Source organism: Miscanthus floridulus, chromosome 9, assembly GCF_019320115.1.
Source record: "Miscanthus floridulus cultivar M001 chromosome 9, ASM1932011v1, whole genome shotgun sequence".
NCBI lineage: Eukaryota > Viridiplantae > Streptophyta > Magnoliopsida > Poales > Poaceae > Miscanthus > Miscanthus floridulus.
The window spans coordinates 19,728,578-19,752,000 of record NC_089588.1 but is presented as its reverse complement, the minus strand read 5'-3'; the positions used below and the strand labels follow the sequence as shown (position 1 = coordinate 19,752,000).

Genomic DNA, 23,423 nt, shown 5'->3' with positions numbered 1-23,423 from the left:
AAGCTTGAGATGTTTTGACCACTATGTCATCAACATATACGGCAATTGTTGGTTTTGGCCACTTGACTTGGTCAGGCTGATCGAGCGGGTTGATTTGATTGGTGAAGCATTATTGCATGCACCGTTGATAGGTGGCACCAGCATTCTTCAGACCGAAAGGCATGGTCACGTAATAGTATGAACCATATAGAGTGATGAACGAAGTCACGAGCTGGTCAGGCTCTTTCATCGTGATTTGGTGATAGCCTGAGTAGGCATCCAGAAAGGAGAGGATTTCACATCCTGAGGTGGAGTCGACTATCTAGTCTATGCGTGGTAAAGGAAAATGGTCCTTTGCACATGCCTTGTTGAGGCTAGTATAATCAACGCATATTCTCCATTTCTCGATCTTCTTTATAACAAGAATAGGATTGGTGAGCCGATCGGAGTGGTATACCTCTTTGATGAATCCGGCTGCCTGGAGTTTGGTGACCTCGCCTATGGCTCTGTGCCTCTCATCGTCAAAGTGACATAGGTGTTACTTTGTGGGCTTCGAGCCTAAGATGAGGCATAGTGCGTGCTCGGCGACCTCCCGCGGTATGCCTGGCATGTCAGAAGGTTTCCATACGAAGACATCGTGATTGGCGTGTAGAAAGTCGGCGAGCTCGTGTTCCAATTTGGCCGGGAGCTGGGTCCTTATCCGCACCATCTTGGTAGGGTCAGTGGGGTCGATCACCACCACCTTAGTTTCCTCAAGTAGGTGAAACGCAGTCGAGGAGGTTGGCTTGTTGTAGTCTAGGACTACTGGGGTCGACAACTCTTCGAGCCGCGAGAGCTTAGATGATTTCATGACGATAGTGGAGAGCTCATAATGCTCACGGTCGCACATGTAGGTGTGTGAAAAGGTGCTACCCACAATGATGACGCTGTTCGGTCCTAGCATCTTCAGCTTTAGGTAGGTGTAGTTGGGGATCGCCATGAACTTGGCGTAGCATGGCCACCCCAAGATGACATGGTAGGACCCTAGGAAGTCCACCACTTCAAAGGTGAGGACCTCCTTACGGAAGTTGGCTCGGTCACCAAACATGATGGGCAGGTCGATCTGCCCAAGCGGGTATGCCTGCATCCCTAGGATCACGCCGTGGAAGGGAGAGCTCATCGAGCAGAGCTTCGACCGAGGAATGCGTATGGCATCGAGGGTATCCACGTAGAGAATGTTGAGGCCACTGCCTCCATCCATCAGCACCTTGGTGAGGCGCTTCTTGTGGATGATGGGGTCAATGATGAGCGGGTAGCAACCTGATCTAGCGACATGGGAAGGATGGTCCCTCTAATCAAAAGTGATCGGAGATTCTGACCAACGAAGGAAGGTAGGGATGGCCGTTTCAGCGACCCATGCCTCTCTATAGCGCACTTTGTGCTGGCGCTTGGAGTAGATGGCATCGGATCCCTCGAAGATCATGATGCATTCCTCGGGGTCAGGAAAACTATCCCCATCCTTGCCTGTCGTGCCTCCTTTCTTGGCTGCAGCCTCCTTGCCCTTTACTTCTTTTGGCCCACTGGCCTATCGTAGGAAGCGCTTGAGGAGCTCGTAGTCCTTGTAGAGGTGCTTGACAGGGTAAGCGTGGTTGGTGCATGGGCTATCCATGAGCTTGTCGAAGTGGTCAGGCAGGCCCTACTGAGGCTGCTTGCCCACGTGATTAGCTACGGCGACTAACGCAGAGTTAGCTGGTCGTCACCGATCCTTCTTGTTCTTTTTGCCCCTCTGCGTGGAGGAGACCTCATCTTGGTCCTTACGCTTGGCCTTGCCCTTGTCTTGACCTTCGTTGAAGACCACTTCGACCACTTTCTCACCAGAGGTGTGGTTTGTGGCGACGTCGAGCAGGTCACGGGGGGTACGAGGCTTCAGGCAGCCAAGCTTGTGGATCAGGGACTCATAGGTTGTCCCAGAGAGGAATGCGTTGATGACGTCTGTGTCGACGACATCAGGAAGGGAGTTGCATCATTTCGAGAACCTATGGATGTAATCCCATAGGGACTTGTTGGGATCCTATTGGTAGCTCTTGAGGTCCTAGGAATTCCTAGGGTGGACATACATCCCCTTGAAATTCTCGACAAAGATCCTCTTGAGGTCTGCCCAGTCATGGATGCTGTCATGTAGGAGGAATTCGAGCCATGCTCGAACATGTTCTCCCACGCAGATGGGGAGGTATTGAATGATGAAGTGGTAATCATCCACCCCTCCGGCTTAGTAGGCGAGCCGGAAGTCTTCGAGCCATATACCGGGATTTGTCTCCTCGGTATATTTGGCGATGTTGGTAGGCGGTCGGAAGCACTGTGGGAACGGCACTCTCTGGATGCACCAGCCAAAGGCCAGTGGTCCCGGGCCATCCGGGCTAGGACTCTAGTCGTCGGGTCGGTGACCATGCCTAGGGTGCATCTCATCGGTCCCCTCGATGGTCTAGCCAGAGCCCGTGCTACCTGCTCTCACCGCCGTCTGATGGATGTCATCATCATGCCGGGCCTAATGCCGATTGTTTATGACGTTGCGAGTGTCTCGGTTTGGCCCGAAGCATTCGTGCAAAGGCGGTCGGTGTGGAGTGGGCACCAAGTTAGGCCGTGGTGCAGTTGTGGCCTCCTGTTCCATGCCTGGCAGCTGTAGCAGTGAGTGGATGGAGCAATTCATCTAGTGCGTCTCCACTCCCCTAGTAGGGAGAGAGGCCACGAGTCGGTGTCGCGACGTAGAGCTCTCCGCCTATTGAACGGCGGCGGTTTCCACCAGTGCTCGGAGGTTCCGTTGGACCACCTGCTCCTGGGGGTTGATAGGTTCTAGAAGGCCATGCAGAAGCATCGCCACAGCGGTGATGTTCTGGCCAGCCTGAGCGAACTATGGGGGATCGTTCCCCCCATCCATGATGTTGCGCTGGACCTAGCAGACGTGACCCCAGGCACCGCTCACTAGGTTACGCACACGGGGCGCAGCGTGCTGCGCCGAGCGTGCTGACGTAGGTGGCGGCTAGTTCTACCACCTTTATCATAGCTCCTCTTCGTGCTCCTACACACATGTGAGGGCCTCTACGTGAGGGTCCGGAGCGGTGTGGGTCTGTAGAGACTTCGCTACCACTGGCGGCTGTCCTAGGGCATCCTCCATAGCGAACTCCCAGGACAGAGGGTGGCTAGGTGCCACGATGTCGCCAATGCTGGAACCATCGCTCTCGACATCGTCATCCATGAGGTCGTGGAAAGAGGCAGGAGCATAGCTTACCATCCCCATGAATTCAGATGTGAGAGGGGGTGGCGCTAGCATCCTTCGGAGCCCCCATGCGTATGCGTCCACGGGGGACGTGACGCCATAGGGGAACCGGTCGTATGGCGGTCATGGCAGGGACAACAGGGTCCCTTCAGAGAGTCAGTGGAAAATATAAAAAAGCAAGTAGAGAACAGTATGTATGTTACTCACAGTGGGGTTTGAGCCCAGCGTAGGTTCAGAGTGAAGCGTAGGCGTCTCGTCGTTGAGGTCGCCGGGCGTCTCAGGGCCAATAGAGGGCGCTCCTCCTCTGACAGGCGCTGGGATAAGTGCCTCCTCGTGGAGGCGAAGCACGTCGAGCCGGTCAGCGATGAAGTCCAGGCTTCCAAAGAGGAAGGCCTGGGATGGCTCGAAGATGGGAGGAACCCACATCCCAACAGGTGGGAGCGCGGGAAACTCCAGCGAGCCGAAGCAAGTCGTATCGCTTGAGCCCACCATGCCAAAGACGACGGAAAGGTGGGCCATCCGATGACCAAAAGCGTGAACGTACGACGTCCATCCCCACAGATGGCACCAACAGTCGGTGCAAAAAGTGACCAACATGTAAATATTTGTAGTTTTGCCATATGTTGTGATCGGATATGGCCTAGCCCTCAATGACACAGGGTTTATACTAGTTCAAGCAACATGCCCTACGTCTAGTTTGAGTCGGTCGATGACTTTATTCCTGAGCCTAGGTGCTTGAAGTTTGTTGTGGGGTTACAAACGAGAAGGAGTAAGATAGGGGGTATCAGAGGTCCGATCGGACTCCGGACAAAGGGCCAAGAATGTCGAGAGCTCCGACGTGCACTAAGTGTTCGAACGTATGCTTTGTTTGGCTTTAGAGTTCTAGAGTCAAGTAGAGAGAATCATAATCAGTTGTCTGAATCCTCCTCCTTTTGGAGAGAGCGCATCCCCTTCTATAGATGAAGGGGACGACTTTACAAGAGAGTATGAGAGGAAGAGAGTGTATGTGCTACCTAGTCTTGTTGCCCACGCCGTCGGGTATAAGACGGTTTGTCGGTGCCCACAACATTATTGACGCCCAGATGCATGTGGTAGGCTCCATCGTCTTCTCCTGGGATGGCTGGCGCCCACAACACTGTTCATGTTCTGACATGTCTAGAAGGTTGCGGTGCATCCCTCTGACATGGCCTGACAATATTGTCCCACAGGTGTACAGGGTACAGTCCTCGGTATTGCGGTTGACTTGAGCGCCCCACCATACTTGCTCTGTCTGTTTCCTGGGTCCTTACCGAGCGGGCGTCCCCGGTCGGTTGTTCCCCAGTCGGCTCCGGCCTCCCGGTCGGAGAAGAGCTGTAAGCAGAGGTTCGGTGTACTTCCAGTTGGAGAGGCAGGTCGAAGTTGGAAGCGAGCGTCGTTCCTCCTTGACCAGACCTTCCGGTCGGACAGGTGGGTCGGAGTCGGAAGCGAGCGCCGTTCCTCCTTGGCCAGGCCTTCCGGTCGGAGAGGTGGGCCGGAGTCAGAAGTGAGCGCCGTTCCTCTTTGGCCAGGTCTTCCGGTCGGAGAGGTGGGCCAGAGTCGGAAGTGAGCGCCGTTCCTCTTTGGCCAGGCCTTCCGGTCGGAGAGGCGGGCCGGAGTCGGAAGCGAGCGTCGTTCCTCCTTGGCCAGGCCTTCTGGTCGGAGACTGGATCATCCTTCTGGCCTGTCGTTTAGGTATTTGGGCTGGCCCAGGAGTTGCGCGTCGTTCGCAACGTCGTCTACTGGGCTAAGCTTTTGCTGGGAAGTAGGTCCATGAGGGACCCAGGTTTATGAACCCGACAGACTTCTATTTTGCTTGATCTCTCCCTTCCCAGGATGCTTAGGTCAATAATCCAAAACTGCTGGCTAGATAGATAGATAATCCTCCGATGCTTTAAATCAAATCTAAAATGAACTTTGCTTACCAGCAATTGTTTTCTAAGACAACGTTGTTACTCTGTTGTTTCAAATTATAGGTTGCTTTCACTTTTTCTAAGTTAAACGTTTATAACTTTGACTAATTTTGTTGAAAGAATAAAACAGCATCTATAAAATTAATTCAGTTTATTTATATCTACCAAACATGTCTTGTTAGTTTATTTATTTAGTATTGTAGATGTAAATATATTTTTTAGAAATTTAGTCAAAGTTTGAGAAATTAACTTAGAATAAAGCTAAAACAATCTACAATTTAAAAATAGAGGGAGTAGTATATATGGAGTAAATGTGACTCTATGAACTAAGATTATTGAAAGACGGTAATCCTACACGTCTTATGTCCTACAAGAGTAAATCGTCGGACGCTCCCATAGGCCTACCGCCAAGCTGCTTGAGCTTTTACCCCACCGCTCGCTCTCCCTGTGAGTTTATTAAAAAAATAACCCATCCTTATCACTTACGCTTCCTCCTCCCCTGTTGCAGCGCCTTGCGGCTGCCCCATCCTAGACACGGGCACGCACTCCCCTCGCTGCTGTGGCGTGCCCCATCCATCGCCGCTCGCTCATGCCCCGTCGCACGCACCTCTTGCCCCCTCCCACCGCGCATGCTGGTGCTGGTGTTACTCGCTCCGCCCGTCGCACGCCACCCGCGCGGCCGACCCAAGCCCAGTGGTGGTGGTGCTCACGCACGCCGCTTGTCCGGATGCTAGTGGTGCTCGCGTGCTGCCACTCGCCACTAGCTCCCACCCCGACGGCCGGAATTGACCAGCACATGCGCTCCCCCTCGCCTATGTTGCAAACATATGTTTCAAGTGTTTCAGATGTTTCAGAGGTATGTTGCAGTTGTTTCATATGAATGTTGCAAAAGTAGATTGGGGATGTTGTATATGTTGTAAGTGTTTCAGAGACATGATGCAAGAGTTTGTTCAAAATGTTTCATCTGTTCTAGACGTATGTTGCAAGCGTTTTGATCTGGATGTTGCATATGTTTCACTCATATGTTTGGAACAGTATGTTCTAAATATTTTATCTACGGAGTGGGGCGAACAGATAGGGGTGAGGTGCACAGATGGAGTGGGTCGAATTGAGCAGGGCAAGGCAGATTACCAGCGAGTCGTACGGATGCGACGACGGCGCAATCCATATGCGGGTAGGGTGAGTTAGCAGACGCACACTGTGCACGCGCGCAGGAAACGGCCGTCCGACGGAATCCTATCTAGTCAGCATGGTTCAATTGAAAGAACAACCGAATTAGTATTTCCCATTCATTTTAGCCCAAAAATTCAAAAAAATAAAAGACAATCCACCGGCCCAAAATAATGGTAGAAAGAGGCCCAGTTAAGAACACCAGTTAAATTCCAAATTTGGGCACTAAGCTGATTGATGCTCTTGTAGAATTCCAAAGAACAAGTATTTGGACACTAGCTTAGACATTAGGGGTGGAAAGAATCGATACGAATTGTACTATTTACTATATTTTTAGTTTGATAAGATGGTTATATCAGCTCTTTTGCATTAGTTTCTGTGACATCAGGGATCTAGATTTTGGCTTTCGACTTTTAATATTTTTATTAGTTGCAGTTTTTTTATCCACTTCTTAATCTAAAACTTTAGTTACTATAACTTCAATATTAAAATTTTTCCTTTTACATTCTAAAAAAAAATAGATAGGTCCTAGCCCACAATCTTAGCTTAACAACGGCATAAACAATTGTTTCACCTAGCTACGTTACAGTACTCAAGAGTTGAATTTGTTTGCTATATCAAAGAGCTATCTGTAATAGTATTTTTTCATAAAAAATGTAGAGTTCTTAAAAATTAAACCAACATTGATGTCATGATTGTTCATTCCAAATGTATAAATTTATTTAATATATATAACTTATAAAATTTATTATCATAGAGTATTAATGCAATTTAAACTATATGTCAGTTGGCATGTTGTTTGTTAAGGCTACATTTTTCCATGACTGCAACACATATCATTTATGTTACTATTAATTTAATAGTGGTATGTATTGATATTTAGGCGTATATTTGAGGCACATTTTGGTTTGCCATTTTGATAACGACATAGGTTATTCATTTAGATACAATTAAAGGGGTTATTTTATATTTTCTTTCATAATAGATATGTGGGTAATTTTAAAGAAAATGTATGCGGTTTCTTTGCATTATCTTCCATAATGGTAAATGTAGTTATTTAGATGAAAATTTATGGGTTGTTTATATTATCTATCATAATGGTAAAGCTAGGTAATTTAAGGCTACTTTATATATTTTTAATAAGGGACAATTGTCTGTTGGATATCCAAAGTGATGGTCCTTCGTTGGCGGACATCCACTTTGGAGCATTTTGTCAAAAGACACTCTGGTTCGGTAAAATTAGGCCACAGGACACTGCGGACCGGTTGCAGCCGGTCGAGGAGAGAGAACAGTGGTGAAATGATATTCTTGCCTTCCCACTTTCTTCTTCCCTCTCCTTTTCTCTTTTTTTCTGTTTCCTGCCCTACGATGGTGCCAGCAGCGGGGGCGACACGGGGGGCGGCAAGTACAAGGAGTGCATGCGCAACCACACGGCGGCCATGGGTGGGCAGGCCTTCGACGGCTGCGGCAAGTACATGGCCTCCTCGTCGGACTCGCTCAAGTGCGCAGCCTGCGGGTGCCACCACAGCTTCCACCACGCGTCGCCTCGGGCGCCGCCGCGTTGGCGCCATCGGGCTCGTCGTGCGCCCCGCCCGTCTTCTTCCGCCTGACTTCGCCGCTCGTGCTGCCGCCACAGCAGCAGCACTTCCACCACCACCACCTCCACCAGACCGCGCTCGCCGCGCTGCAGGCCTTGTTCCCATCATCGGTGTCGGTGCCAGCGCCGCCGCAGCTCGCGCTGTCGTACCACGCCGTGCCTAACGCCGCCATCGCCGCCCCGCCCCCGTGGCTCGACACGCGCGCCGGCTTTGAGACGCCGCCGCGCACATACGACTTCAGCATCGGCGTCGACATCAGTTTCGTGTTCGGGAGCGTCCGGGGTAGCGGGGGCAGCGGCAGCGACAGCTTCGGGCGGAAGCGGTTTTGGACCAAGTTCACGCCCGACAAAAGGAGCAGATGCACGAGTTTGCGGAGAACAGGGCTGGCACATCCAGCGAAACGACGACGGCACCCTGGACCGCTTCTGTGACGAGACCGGGGTTAAGCGCCAGGTGCTCAAGGTGTGGATGCACAACCACAAGAACCAACTTGCCTCCACCTCCGCCGCTGCCGCAGCCGCGGGCATCGGCATCGGCACACCCACACCTGCACCTCTAGTTCGTTGCTTTACCGGTGGCTAGGCGCTCGTGCTGCCGCCACGGGCATTGGCATGTCACTCACAGCTTCGACGCGACGACGCCCTTTGGTTTGCTTGGTAGGAGACCAGTCGTTCCTCCGCACTACTGTTTGCTTGAACTGCGGGGACAAGAAACAGAAAAAGAGAAAGGGAGAGGAAGAAGAAAAGTGGTAGGGGTAAGAATGTCATTTCACTGCTGTTCTCTCTCCTCAACCGGCTGCAACCGGTCTACGGTGTCCTGTGGTATAATTTCACCGGACCAGAGTGTCTTCTGGCAAAATGCTCTAAAGTGGGTGTCCGCCAGCGAAGGACTATCACTTTAGATGTCCAACAGACAATTATCCCTTTTAATAATGGCTGAGTTGCATAGGGTTTTTAAGAATTAGAATAGATTCATGCTATTATAATAATTATGCCTATTATGTACTAAACTAATAAGGTTAGATGTCTATGATTTTGAGGATTTTCGGAAGCTTATTTTCTTAGCCCATATCATGAGGGTTAATGTGGAGGTATTGTTGAATGTCTCTGATTATTAATAGTAAGATGGTAATCTATTTACACCATGACCTGACAATAAATAAGATTATTCCTTTTTCATATCATTCGGGTTCTTACATGTTATTGTGAGATCAACGACCCATTACTTTTTACATGATTCTGAGTTAGGACTGGAAGAGGGATGCGGTTAGCAACGCGTTGTAAGTTTGACTTAACAGCTAGAGTTAGTATTCTTTTTGACCAAGGCACTTCATTTCTTTTGATGGATTGTTCAGTACATGTCAATTAAACGCGACAGTAACACGCCCTAGCGGCACAAATTGAGATGATTAGAGAAGGTATTTGACGAGTATTATCAGCCCTTTTAACCTTTTGACCCTTTGCACTTGCAGAGCCAGATTGGGCCTTTTTTTCAGCTGAACCAAATCGAGACTTTCGGTATCATGGGAATTGACATTACGCTGTCCTGCAGTTAATAGGTTCGGGAAACTTTCAGCGGCGTAGCCAATTCGAAACATGGTATTTGACGAGTATTATCAGCCCTTTTAACCTTTTGACCCTTTGCACTTGCAGAGCCAGATTGGGCCTTTTTTTTTCAGCTGAACCAAATCGAGACTTTCGGTATCATGGGAATTGACATTACGCTGTCCTGCAGTTAATAGGTTCGGGAAACTTTCAGCGGCGTAGCCAATTCGAAACATGTTATTAAAATCAACTGATAAATTAGTTGAAGCTATTTTTTATTTAAGAAAAATACTGACCGATAAATCGGCTGATAAGTTCTAGCGAGAACCATGAGTGGCATGAGCATCCATGTGTGCATAAGAGCAGAGCAGGAGATGAATGATGGTGCCATCACCTCCAGCTGAAGCCCTCCCTTCTTATCATCAGATCTACTTGGGAAAATTATTGCATGTCATTTTTGAGATACTTTTCTGTAGAATTTTATTTAATCATGTATATTGCTGATAACTTGAAAAATATGTAGAAAAATCTATAGGCTTCAGAAAAATATGATTCCAAGTTTGTTAATCTTCTTATGTATGTACTTCCTAGGAAAAATATGTTTCATGCATGTTGTGGGAAAATTTTGAGGTGTAGTTCAAGTACCTTTAATGGCTGATTTTTGTTATTTTAGCTAGAGAGCAAACTTTGTTATAAAACATGCATGTGATAATTTTTGTATAGTCAATTGTATGCTATGAAGACCTAGGAAAAATACTAACTCTGTTGTTGACACTTTTCACAGTTCAAAGTATTTTATGTTCATAATCCTGCCATAGCTGGTATTTTTGTGTAGGCTAATCCACTCATTAAAATACCATGAAAATATGATAATAGACTACTTAGGGTAGTAATGTGCTATGGTAATTTTCAAGATTTTTCTAAGCAAGAAAAATAGATGTTGCTATTCAAACCTTTATTAATTAGGTTAATTAAGTGTTGCTTTATGTGTGATTAAGAAATTAGTGAAGCTTTGGTGTATCTTTGAAGCATTTAAGTAAGATATGTTGACTTAACATATTAGTAGTAGAAGAGAATGCAGTAGATGACATGTGCTTGTAGTATATTTTCTTGGATGATGTTGACTACCTTGCATTCAAAAATATCCATTGTATTCATCTCATCCGATGCACCGATTGCATAAGCACTTACGCAACATTACTCATACAGGATCGCAAACCGAGAACCCAGTCGTCATACCCCCGAGGAGCCCGAGGAGCAAGTTCGAGGTGAAGCTGCAGGAAGTGCCCGAAGCCGATGAGGAGGACGTTGAGGAACTTCGGAGTGCCCCGATCACCGTCCGAGCTCCTTCGAGAGAGGCAAGCCCCAAAGCATTTTTCTCCCGGTTTACAATTATTAATTAAATGCTTTACTTTAATTGATGCATTACGTTTCAGGAGTTATTTGCAACCGTTGCTGCATTATACCTTGTCTACCTTTGTATACTATATTCTTGTTACCCGAGTATCCGCAGTCAAGTCAATGCTTAGCTGGCTTAGACCAGTAGAAGTCGGTGATTCCCTGTCACCTGCGAGCTATAGGTGGTTACCTGGATCTGCTTGAATGACTATGAAGTCATGGTATAACTAAGTGTTAAATGAAATTGAGACCGGACGGAGACTTGCAGAGTTTGGACTGTAGTGTTTCTGTCTGTGTCGATTAAGGACCGACCGTTGTTGGGCCTCGAGTCATGTTGAACGCATGCCTTACATTTAGCTAGCCGGATAAAGTACCTTCCAACCGCGAAGCTGGGAGATTATTTCGGGCTGAGTAGATTGCCCGCAACGCACTGTGCCGGAGCAGGTGTGGTAGGACATGGGGGCGAGATGATAAGACCAAAGTGCAGTTAGTCGGCCCCGGGTACATGTGGTTCCTAGCAAACTCGAGATTCCTGGATAGTTGACTCGGTGATCAATATCTCACTTTAGCGGGTGAGTGAGGTTTGTGTAAGAAATAAATCACCAGCTGGTTAGGAATCGATTCGAATCGCCATCGCTCCTGGATAGTGAGCACTTGACTTGAGTTACTTCATCATAGTAAATGTTTATGGAACACTTGGACAATTATAATGAATATGACAGTATGGAAGTTGTTTAATGATCATTGGTTATCATTATCTGCTTAATCACATGTTTGCTCTAGTATAGGTGCAAATCTAGTCGACAGGTTAATAACAATGAACTTGACAATAATGCTTTAAAAAGGATTCTTGAAATGCTAAAAATGCTTCTTTTGCAAATGAGTCAGCTACCCTACTATAAAGCCCTTCATAATCCTTGGTGTCACTTATTTTCGGTTATGTCGGGTAAGTCTAGCTGAGTACCTTCTCGTACTCAGGGTTTTATTCCCACTTGTTGTAGATGGGCAGATGTATTACGGCTACTGTATCAACTGCCTTTATCCTGTGATGGGTGATGCTTAGGACCATGGGCATGGTCATTCCTTATGTCTCGTTTGATGCTTTTGTTGGAGATGATCATTCGCTGGCACTATATTTGAACTCCGCGTGAGTGTGTGTGTGGTTTGAACAAATGGCTTCCGCTACTTTTATTCGAACTTGTTTTGTAATAACTATGTTGAAACTTTGATGTATCTGAGATTGTGAACTTTTATGTAATATGTGATGGTGACCGCTAAACTTATTACGATCTTGGCAGGAATGGAAGTTGGTTTGAAATCCTTCGTAATTTCACGGACTACCGGATTATACGGGCTTAAGTTTGCTAAATTGTCTGCTCTAGCGGATGATTTTCTTACTTAATTTTGTATAATTGGTCGGTTCTGTTACAGCTGGCATCAGAGCATGGTTTAGCATGTTACTGTTCACAAGTGTATTTAAAACAAAAAGGCATTTGAAAAACGTGATTTCCAAACTATAAAGTGTGCCAGTGGTCATATCCTTTATGCCCAGTTAAGGACTTTAGGTGGCTTAATTAAGTACTGACTGGGGTTCTTGCATCATATTTCTCTTTCGTCGCTCATACGGCGTGTTATTGTATGAGTGCCACTTGTTTGAGTGGTAATGTATGGATCATTTGCCTCTACGCCTCGGTAAGTGTGAGTTGTGAGAGCATGATCGGATACACCGCCAATCTAGGGTGAATGCTTATATGATGCTGGAGTAATTACATGTTCTACGCATGTTTTACAAAGGTATCTCATGTATGGGTCTTCCATCTATGGAGGCGATGCCATCAATAGGACGATGGTTCGGGTAGTTACTACCGTTGTACACGTATCTGGGGATTCGTGTAGAGCGTGTAGATAAAATTTTACTGCTTTTATGCATTCATTGGGAATTGGGCTGAAATAATCTTCTGCAGGTACATAACAATGCTATCGTGTAGAACGTATTAGCTACGTATTTGAGAGATTGTTTGTATGCCACCGAATTCATCGTTAGAAATTATTATTCCTAAGTTTGTGAGAACGTACGGCACGTACATACATCATGTTACTTGTGCATTTCATTCATGTCATGCATTCCTCCCCTTATAAATTGATTATCTCATTTTGATAAAGTTGTATCACCTAAATATGTTTCCTCGAGGTAATAAAAGAACTTTTGCTACAGATGGCCCGCACGAAGCAGACCACCCGTAAGTCCACCGGAGGAAGAGCACCTCGACGTCCGTTGGCCCTGAGGGAGCACCGCACCACGGACACCTTCTTGAGCAAGTTTGGCATGCCAACCTTGCTTTGGAGAGTGCTCCATGATGTGGGGTACCCAGAGGGTCAAGAGCCGGTGTACTCCTAGAATGAGAGCCAGTTAACAGAGGATGGACTCGCAGTGGTGGAGATCATAGTTCCTGCTCTCGGTGATGCTCCAGATTGGGATGGTTGGCATTTGGAGTTTGAGGGTCGCACTCCAGCTGAGGGTGTAGAGGGAGCAGCCTTCCGTGTCATCAGGGACATTATGAGCAGATTTCCCAGTGAGCTTGCAGCAGCTCTAGCTGGCACCTTTCCTAGGGATGAACCTCATGATGCCATTTGGGTTCAGCCTCAGGGAAGTGCATTGGTCAGAGGTCCAGCTGAAGGACAGGCTAGCAACAACCAGGCAATGAGTGCTATGTTCGCCGCCATCAGAGCGTATGAAGGTCTCGAGAGTACCTACTGGACTTTGACTAGCTTGCGTGGTGAAGATAAGCTCAAGGGGAGAAAGCAGAAGAAGAGACAGGCATGTGCTATAGCTAGTTTGCAGGAGCAGTTGGCTGATATGAACTTACAGCGAGATCAAGCGGTTAAGAGAGGTGATAGAGCTATGCAGCGGGTGCATACGTTGACTCAAGCCAACAACAATGCAGACCACATGATTGGACAGTTGGTTCAGGAAAGGAATAAAGCCTAGGACGAGAGGGACCTTCTGCTGCAGAGGGTCGATGAGCTAGAGGAATATAACGGCAACCTGCATGAGGAGTTTCATGCGCTCTACAATGGGGTTGACCCATATGCTCCACCAGACACCGCTGGCATGGACATCGACGACGACAATGAGGATGAGCCTGTAGTTTCCCCTGGGGGCGATGGTGACGTCTCTGATCCCGATGATGGCCCCGAGGAGTAGGCTAGTTGCCTTGCGCTAGTATCTAGGTCCTATCGCGATGACCTTTCTTTTGTTGGCATGTAACCTATTGTATGTTGCTTCGAATGTATGAGACTTGGCATGTGGTTGGAACTTGATTTCTGAATGTATGTATGCTGGCAATTTGATTGTATGGACGCGATGTTTGCCGTTGAAGTAATTTGATTAAGTGCTGTTGTTTTAATTGGGATGCGATTGTTGTGCCTCTGTTTTATTGTATGAATTTATTCTCTCCAGTAAACTCAGTACAGCATAATTTTTCCTTCACCCGCAATTATTACAGCTTCACTCAATCATTACTTGTTGCTGAAATATGCAGATGACAAACACTCGCCGAACCACGTATGAGGCCGCTGAGACCAGTGCTAACGGTGCGGAGACTGGTGGTGGTGGTGGTGGAAACCACGGCAACAACAATGAACCTCCCCATGAACCGCATTTGCCACCTCCTCCCCCGTTTACCCCCGAGATGTTCCTCGCACAGTTGCTCGGGAGTCAGCGCAACGCGGAACAATCTCAGAAGAACATGGAGGATTTTCTACGCACCATCGCCAACAACGTTCAACGTGGTAACAATCAAGGTGGTGGCATGGGAGTGAACCAATATAGCAGCTTCAAAGATTTCATGGACACCAGGCCACCAGTATTCAAGGAAGCAACAGAGCCACTCGATGCTGAGGAATGGATCAACACGATGGAAGATAAATTCCGTGTGTTGAGGATGACTGAGGTGCTAAAACAGAGTATGCTGCACTTTAGTTGCAAGGACCAGCGGGAATGTGGTGGAAGCACCATCGCACCACCTTCCCTCCAAATGCTCAGATTTCATGGAGAGAGTTTGCTGAGGCCTTCCGTGGAGTCTATATTCCACCCGGGCTGACCGAGATGAAGTTGGGAGAATTCTTGGTGTTAAGTCAGGGCACCAAGACTGTGACGCAATATCTGCATGCCTTCAACAACTTGTGTCGCTATGCTCCCGACATGGTTGACACAGATGCTAAAAGAATAGCCAGTTTCAAGAGGGGACTCAATCCAAAAATGATGAAGCATGTTGGTACCAACAACCACATCAGATTCAATGACTTCATCAGTGACTGTCTGAAGCAGGAGAAGAATAACAACGCCAGCACCACAGCCAAGACACGCAAGAGAGCCCTTGAAGGTGGTCCGTCGCAAGCTAGAGCACCTATGGGAGGTCATCCTCCATATCGCCCATCGGCATTGGGCGCTAGGTTCAGGCCACCTCAGCAAAGAAGTCAGAATTTCCGTGGACCTCAGAAGCCGTACAAGATGGCAGTACAGCCCAACAAAGTAGCCACAACTGCGGTACAAGGCAGTTCTAAGGGAGCTGTGGGATCTGCCAGGACAGTGAGGGGACCCTACTATAACTATGATCAACCCGGCCATTTCTCGAGGTTTTGTTCGTACCCACCCAAGAAGAAGCAGCAGACTTATAATGCTAGAGTGCATAGTATAACAGTGGATGAAATTCCTGAGGGAGAGCTTGTCACTGCTGGTAAGCTTCCTATCAACGAAAACCCTGCAGTTGTTCTATTTGATTCCAGATCATTGCATTCTTTTATGAGTCAAGCATTTGCACAGAAACATGAATAACTATGCACAGAATTGGGTTATGGTTACCGTATAAGTTCAGCAAGGGCTGATGTTTTGACCAACCGGATGGTTCGAGGGGCAACCCTTGAATTAGGTAGCAGGAAGTTCCGAGTAAACTTGATAGTTATGCCGGGATTAGTTTTGGATGTCATTATAGGGATGAATTGGATGAAGGATTGGGGAGCAGTCATAGATACTGGAAGTCGAGTACTTACCCTTAAGGATCCCCTGGGTGAGGGTACTTTCCAAGTACCATTGCCTCGAAGAACAGACCTTATAAGTGTTACATGTGCTACGGTAGTCATTCCTATTCATCAGATTCCGGTAGTGTGTGAATTTCCAGATGTATTCCTGGATGAGCTACCTGGTCTTCCGTCGGATAGGGAGATTGAGTTTGGAATTGAGTTAGTCCCCAGAACAGCTCTGATTTCAAGGAGACCCTATCGGATGCCTCCAAATGAGTTAGCTGAGCTGAAGAAGCAATTAGAAGATTTATCAAAAAAGGGGTTTATTCGGCCAAGCAAGTCTGAATGGGGATGTCCCGCCTTGTTTGTGAAGAAGAAGAAAGAGGGCACGTTGAGAATGTGCGTAGATTACAGGCCACTCAACGCTGTAACCATAAAGAATAAGTATCCCTTGCCTCATATTGATGTTCTATTTGACCAATTATCCAAGGCCAAGGTGTTCTCAAAAATAGATTTGAGATCCGGTTATCATCAGATCAAGATTAGGCCACAGGATATACCGAAAACTGCATTTTCCACCAGATACGGGTTGTATGAGTATCTTGTCATGTCCTTTGGCTTGACAAATGCTCCTACATACTTTATGTTTTTGATGAATACAGTTTTCATGCCAGAATTGGATAAGTTTGTGGTAGTGTTCATCGATGACATTCTGGTGTACTGCGAGAACGAGAAAGATAATGAAGAGCATCTAAGAACTGTCTTGACCAGACTTAGGGATCATCAACTGTATGCTAAGTTTAGCAAATGCGAATTCTAGTTGAAGGAAGTTCCTTTCCTTGGTCACATTCTATCAGAGAATGGGGTTTCAGTCGATCCAAGTAAGGTGCAAGAAGTTATGAATTGGAAAGCACCGACCACAGTTCCTGAGATTAGAAGTTTCTTAGGACTAGCGGGTTATTACTGTCGCTTTATACCAGATTTCTTGAAAATTGCCAAACCGATGACAAGTCTCCTACAGAAGGATCACAAGTTTGTGTGGACAGAGGAGTGTGAAGCAGCTTTCCACACTTTGCGGAAACTGTTGACCACTGCTCCTGTTCTAGCACAACCAAATATCGAGAAACCATTTGATGTGTTTTGCGACGCATCGAAGACTGGATTGGGCTATGTTCTTATGCAAGAAAGGAGAGTCATTGCTTATGCATCACGTCAATTGAGAAAGCACGAGGTCAACTATCCAACACATGATCTTGAACTTGCTGCAGTTGTGCACGCCCTAAAAATTTGGAGACATTACCTACTTGGTAATGTGTGCAACATTTTCACAGATCACAAGAGTCTTAAGTACATCTTTACCCAACCAGAGCTAAACATGAGACAGCGCAGATGGTTGGAATTGATCAAGGATTACAACTTGAATGTGCAATATCATCCTAGAAAGGCCAATGTAGTGGCAGATGCTTTGAGCAGAAAGTCACATTACTTGAATGTGCAGCCATTACTGGAAGATGGGTTCGATCTAATGCATCCTGCTTTGTTACATAGTATTCAGATTAGTTGCTCTTTGGAGAGTAAGATAATAGAAGGCCAGAAAACCGACAAGGGGATATTCCACATCAAAGAGAAAATAAAAGAAAAGTCATCTCAACACTTTAAAGTGGATGAACATGGCGTGTTGTAGTTTGACGACCGTCTTGTGGTTCCCAAGGATCGAGAGCTTAGGAATAAACTCATGGATGAAGCTCACCTTTCTAAGCTATCTATCCATCCTGGAAGTAGTAAGATGTATCAAGAACTAAGATCTCGTTATTGGTGGACCAAAATGAAGAAAGAAATTACAGCATATGTTGTCAGATGTGACACATGTTGTCGAGTGAAAGCCATCCACATGAAACCTACCGGTATGTTGCAACCCTTATCAGTCCCTAGTTGGAAGTGGGACGATATCAGTATGGATTTTATCATGGGTTTGCCCACTACTCAAAAAGGACATGATTCGATTTAGGTAATTGTGGACCGTCTTACCAAGACCGCTCATTTCTTGCCTGTCAAAACAGATTATCGACCACCTTAATATGCCGAGAAGTATATCGCAGAAATTGTGAGGTTGCATGGTATACCAAAGACCATAGTATCTGATAGAGGCTCACAGTTCACGGCTCACTTTTGGGAATATTTACACAAAGGCTTAGGAACTAGTTTGATTCGCAGTACCGCTTATCATCCTCAGACAGATGGTCAGACTAAACGAGTGAATGCTGTTTTGGAGGATATGTTAAGAGCCCGTGTATTGTCTTCTAAGGGATCATGGGAGTCATGGTTACCGTTAGCTGAGTTTTCTTATAATAATAGTTATCAAGAAAGCATCAAGATGGCTCCCTTCGAAGCCTTATATGGCAGAAAATGTAGAACACCATTGAATTGGGTCGAGCCTGGAGATAGAAGGTATTATGGCATTGACTTTGTAGAAGAAGCCGAGAAGAAAGTTCATATTATTCAGCAAAATATGAAAGCGGCCCAATCATGTCAGAAAAGTTATGCAGACAAAAGAAGGAGACCCCTTGTGTTTGAAGTTGGTGACTATGTTTATCTGAAAGTCACGCCGATGAAGAAGAAAAGGTTCAGAGTTCGAAGAAAACTTGCCGCGAGATTCGTAGGACCATACAAGATCCTAGAACAAAGAGGTCCGATAGCCTACAAATTAGAGTTACCTGAGACAATGAGTATCGTTTTCCCAGTTTTCCATGTATCACATCTCAAGAAATGTTTGCATGTTCCGGAGGAAAGAATAGAACCTCGAGGTATCCAACTCAAATCAGATTTGGTGTATCGTGAGCAACCAGTCCGGGTGTTAGACACTAAGGAACGTGCTACTCGGAATAGTATGGTGAAAACATACAAGATACAGTGGGATCATCATGATGAGGGAGATGCAACTTGGGAAACGGGAGAGTATCTATAAAAAGCTTATGAAGATTTTTATAACAAATGGTTCGTAACCCAAATCTCGGGACGAGATTTTTATAAGGGGGGAGGGCTGTAACACCCCGGTGTTATGCCTACATTTAGGCACTGCAAATCATACATATCATGCATCATCAAGCATCCTAATCATACATGCCTAATCATGTAAATAACAATTGAAACACTGCTTTGAAACATATGAAACATGTTGTGAAACCTGAATGTTACATACATTTGTTAGAATGGTTTTGCCCTGATTTTGCTTGCTAGGTTAGTAAAACATGTTTGGCTACTATTGTAAATCATCTAGGATTATTTAGTTCAATTTTTGGAGCAAGGTTTGTATTCAAATTAATTCAAAATTTTGCTTCCAAAGTAATTTCCCGAAAATTAGGGTTTTGAGTTAAACATGGACTTTGATTTTACAATTCAAAATCTAGAAAAATTTGGCTTTGGTCATAAAAGCAAAGTTGTATAGAATTAAATTCTAATCAACTTTCATTTTTGGTACATTTTCAAAAGATGTCATTTTCTTGCTCAAAATAATGTTTGAAAGTTGGCATTTAAAAATTCCTTGAAAATACAAATGAAAAAGGGCTTTTTCTCCTTCGCGGGCCGCCGCCTTGCTTCTGGCCCACGGCCGAAGCCAGCCCAGCCAGCCTCTCGCCGTGCCACGTGCCTCACCTCGGCCTAGCCTAGCCCAGTGCCGCGCCTGGCCTGCCTCCGCGCGCGCCTGCCCGCTGACGCGCCGCGCCGCGCCCGACCGCGGTAGAGCTTGCCCGCCGCGTGGCGGCCATGCACCGTCGACGCCGCCGCGCGTCGCAGCTGGCCTGCGCCCGCGCCCACGCGCCCGCCTATTCCTGTCGAAGCCGGTGCGCTCGTTCACTCACTCCCGCGCTGCTTCTCCTCTCCGCAAGCACCGTGCGCACTCGCTCTCCTCCTCACCGCGCCACTGCACCCGCCGGCGAAATCCATAGCGCCTTCTCCACTGCGGCCAGCGATCGTGCGCCCATAGCTCTGCCTTGCTCTCCGTCACGTCATGCTCACGCCTGTGCCGCCTGCTGAGCTCAAGTAGTGACGTCTCGAGCCTCGCCACCGTCGGCCATGGCGCCGCCGTGCTCGGCCGCCATGGAAGTCACCTTCCTCCTCTTCTCCAACACTGCCTAGCTACCTTCCCACATTCACCAGCCTCTCGCAAACCTCATGCTCCCGCTAGCTCGCCCTGCCACGGCCGGCAATGGCCGCCGGCCTCGTGGCCGAGCCGCACCGCCGCGACGTCGCAGCGCCGGCGTGGCCTTTGCCTCAGCCGAGCCAGGCCGAAAGGCCATGGGCCGACGCCCTGCCGGGCCGCCTTCCCTTTCCCCTCCGCTCGGGCCATGTAGGCCAAATGTGGCCGTGGGCCGAGTGCTTCCAGCAGGCTGGCCCAGTAGCGATTGAATGATTTGTTTTTCATTTTTCTTTATTATTTGAAAATAGAAATGGTTTGGAAAATGTTTGGGTACTCAAATTTGCTCCAAAACAGTTGAAATAAATTTGTCTAGGTTACTTATAATTAGATCTACTTGGGAAAATTATTGCATGTCATTTTTGAGATACTTTGCTGTAGAATTTTATTTAATCATGTATATTGCTGATAACTTGAAAAATATCTAGAAAAATCTATAGGCTTCAGAAAAATATGATTCCAAGTTTGTTAATCTTCTTATGTCATGTACTTCCTAGGAAAAATATGTTTCATGCATGTGTTGTGGGAAAATTTTGAGGTGTAGTTCAAGTACCTTTAATGGCTGATTTTTGTTATTTTAGCTAGAGAGCAAACTTTGTATAAAACATGCATGTGATAATTTTTGTATAGTCATTGTATGCTATGAAGAACCTAGGAAAAATACTAACTCTGTTGTTTGACACTTTTCACAGTTCAAAGTATTTTTATGTTCATAATCCTGCCATAGCTTGTTATTTTTGTGTAGGCTAATCCACTCATTCAAATACCATGAAATCTGATAATGGACTACTTAGGGTAGTAATGTGCTATGGTAATTTTCTAAAATTTTTCTAAGCAAGAAAAATAGAGGTTGCTATTCAAACCTATTATTAAGTAGGGTTTAATTAAGTGTTGCTTTATGTGTGATTAAGAAATTAGTGAAGCTTTGGTGTATCTTTGAAGCATTTAATAAGATATGTTGACTTAACATATTAGTAGTAGAAGAGAATGCAGTAGATGACATGTGCTTGTAGTATATTTTCTTGGATGATGTTGACTACCTTGCATTCAAAAATATCCATTGTATTTATCTCATCCGATGCACCGATTGCATAAGCACTTACGCACATTGCATCATACAAGTTCGAGGTGTAGCCGCAGGAAGTGCCCGAAGCCGACGAGGAGGACGTTGAGGAACTTCCGGAGTGCCCCGATCACCGTCCGAGCTCCTTCGAGAGAGGCAAGCCCCAGAGCATTTTTCTCCCGGTTTGCAATTATTTAATTAAATGCTTTACTTTAATTGATACATTACGTTCAGGAGTTATTTGCAACCGTTGCTGCATTATACCTTGTCTACCTTTGTTATACTATATTCTTGTTACCCGGGTATCCGCAGTCGAGTCAATGCTTAGCTGGCTTAGACCAGTAGAAGTCGGGTGATTCCCTGTCACCTGCGAGCTATAGGTGGTTACCTGGATCTGCTTGAATGACTATGAAGTCATGGTATAACTAAGTGTTAAATGAAATTAAGACTGGACGGAGACTTGCAGAGTTTTGGATTGTAGTGTTTTCGTCTGTGTCGATTAAGGACCGACCGTTGTTGGGCCTCGAGTCATGTTGAACGCATGCCTTACATTTAGCTGGCCGGATAAAGTACCTTCCAACCGTGAAGCTGGGAGATTATTCGAGCCAAGTAGATTGCCCGCAACGCACTATGCTGGAGCAGGTGTGGTAGGACACAAGGGCGAGATGATAAGACCAAAGTGCAGTCGGTCGGCCCTCGGGTACATGTGGTTCCTGGCAAACTCAAGATTCCTGGATAGTTGACTCGGTGATCAATATCTCACTTTAGCGGGTGAGTGAGGTTTGTGTAAGGAATAAATCACCAGCTGGTTAGGAATCGATTCGAATCGTCATCGCTCCTAGATAGTGAGCACTTGACTTGAGTTACTTCATCGTAGTAAATGTTTATGGAACACTTGGACAGTTATAATGAATATGACAGTATGGAAGTTGTTTAATGATCATTGGTTATCATTATCTGCTTAATCACATGTTTGCTCTAGTATAGGTGCAAATCTAGTCGACAGGTTAATAACAATGAACTTGACAATAATGCTTTAAAAAGGGTCTTGAAATGCTAAAAATGCTTCTTTTGCAAATGAGTCAGCTACCCTACTATAAAGCCCTTCATAATCCTTGGTGTCACTTATTTTCGGTTATGTCGGGTAAGTCTAGCTGAGTACCTTCTCGTACTTAGGGTTTTATTCCCACTTGCAGATGGGCAGATGTATTACGGCTATTGTATCAACTGCCTTTATCCTGCGATGGGTGATGCTTAGGACCATGGGCATGGTCATTCCTTACGTCTCGTCTGATGCTTTTGTTGGAGATGATCATTCGCTGGCACTATATTTGAACTCCGCATGAGTGTGTGTGTGGTTTGAACAAATGGCTTCCGCTACTTTTATTCGAACTTGTTTTGTAATAACTATGTTGAAACTCTGATGTATCTGAGATTGCAAACTTTTATGTAATATGTGATGGTGACCGCTAAACTTATTACGATCTTGGCTGGAATGGAAGTTGGTTTGAAATCCTTCGTGATTTCACAGACTACCGGATTATATGGGCTTAAGTTTGCTAAATCGTCTGCTCTGGCGGATGATTTTCTTACTTAATTTCGTATAATTGGTCGGTTCTGTTACAACCGCACCCTTCGGAGGCATCACCAGCCTTGTCCCTACCTACTCCGAGCACGGTAGGGTAGGCCATGTGGTCGAAGGAGTGGGCTCGCACCCCCACATCATCAGGGCTGGTGCTGGCATGCAACCCAAATTGGGGGACACCCTACCAACTACTATGGTCGATGCACCTCGAGCCAGCGGTCGCGGTGACTCGAGGGCCGATCGGGAGCCAGCCGGGTCGACTCCCCCCTGGTCGAGGTGAGGGGGCGTGGCTCGTGACCTATGAGTGGGCCTCGTCTAGCGGGCCTATTGCCAATAGGTCAGGGCTTTAGAGCCCTGTCGCTTGTGTCCTGATAGGTTTTCTTTATTTCTTTTATCTCACAGTTGAGTTTTTTGAATGCGACTGACCTGTATTTTTTTGATAGTGGCAAGATACTAATAGGGTTGAGCATCGCCCCGCCTCTCGTGTGGAAGGAGTGGAGGCCCACCTTGTAGTGCATCACGACGAGCGACGGGGAGAGTAGGGTGGCGGTGGTGTGACCTTCCCCTCCAGGTGTTGCGCCCTCCTGGTTGGTCATAAGTACGGCGGCAGCGGTGGCAATGGTGTTGGCGGCGATCCCGGTGGCGATGGTAGAGGCTGAGTCAGAGGTGACCCTCGCGATCCCTCCTACAT

The 23,423-nt window shown here is 46.5% G+C and overlaps 1 pseudogene; it reads left to right on the top strand.

The window, feature by feature from the left end:
• LOC136479388 (zinc-finger homeodomain protein 8-like) overlaps window positions 1-8,510 on the top strand; it is a 43,477-nt pseudogene extending 34,967 nt beyond the window's left edge.
• The last annotated feature ends 14,913 nt before the right edge of the window (window positions 8,511-23,423 follow it).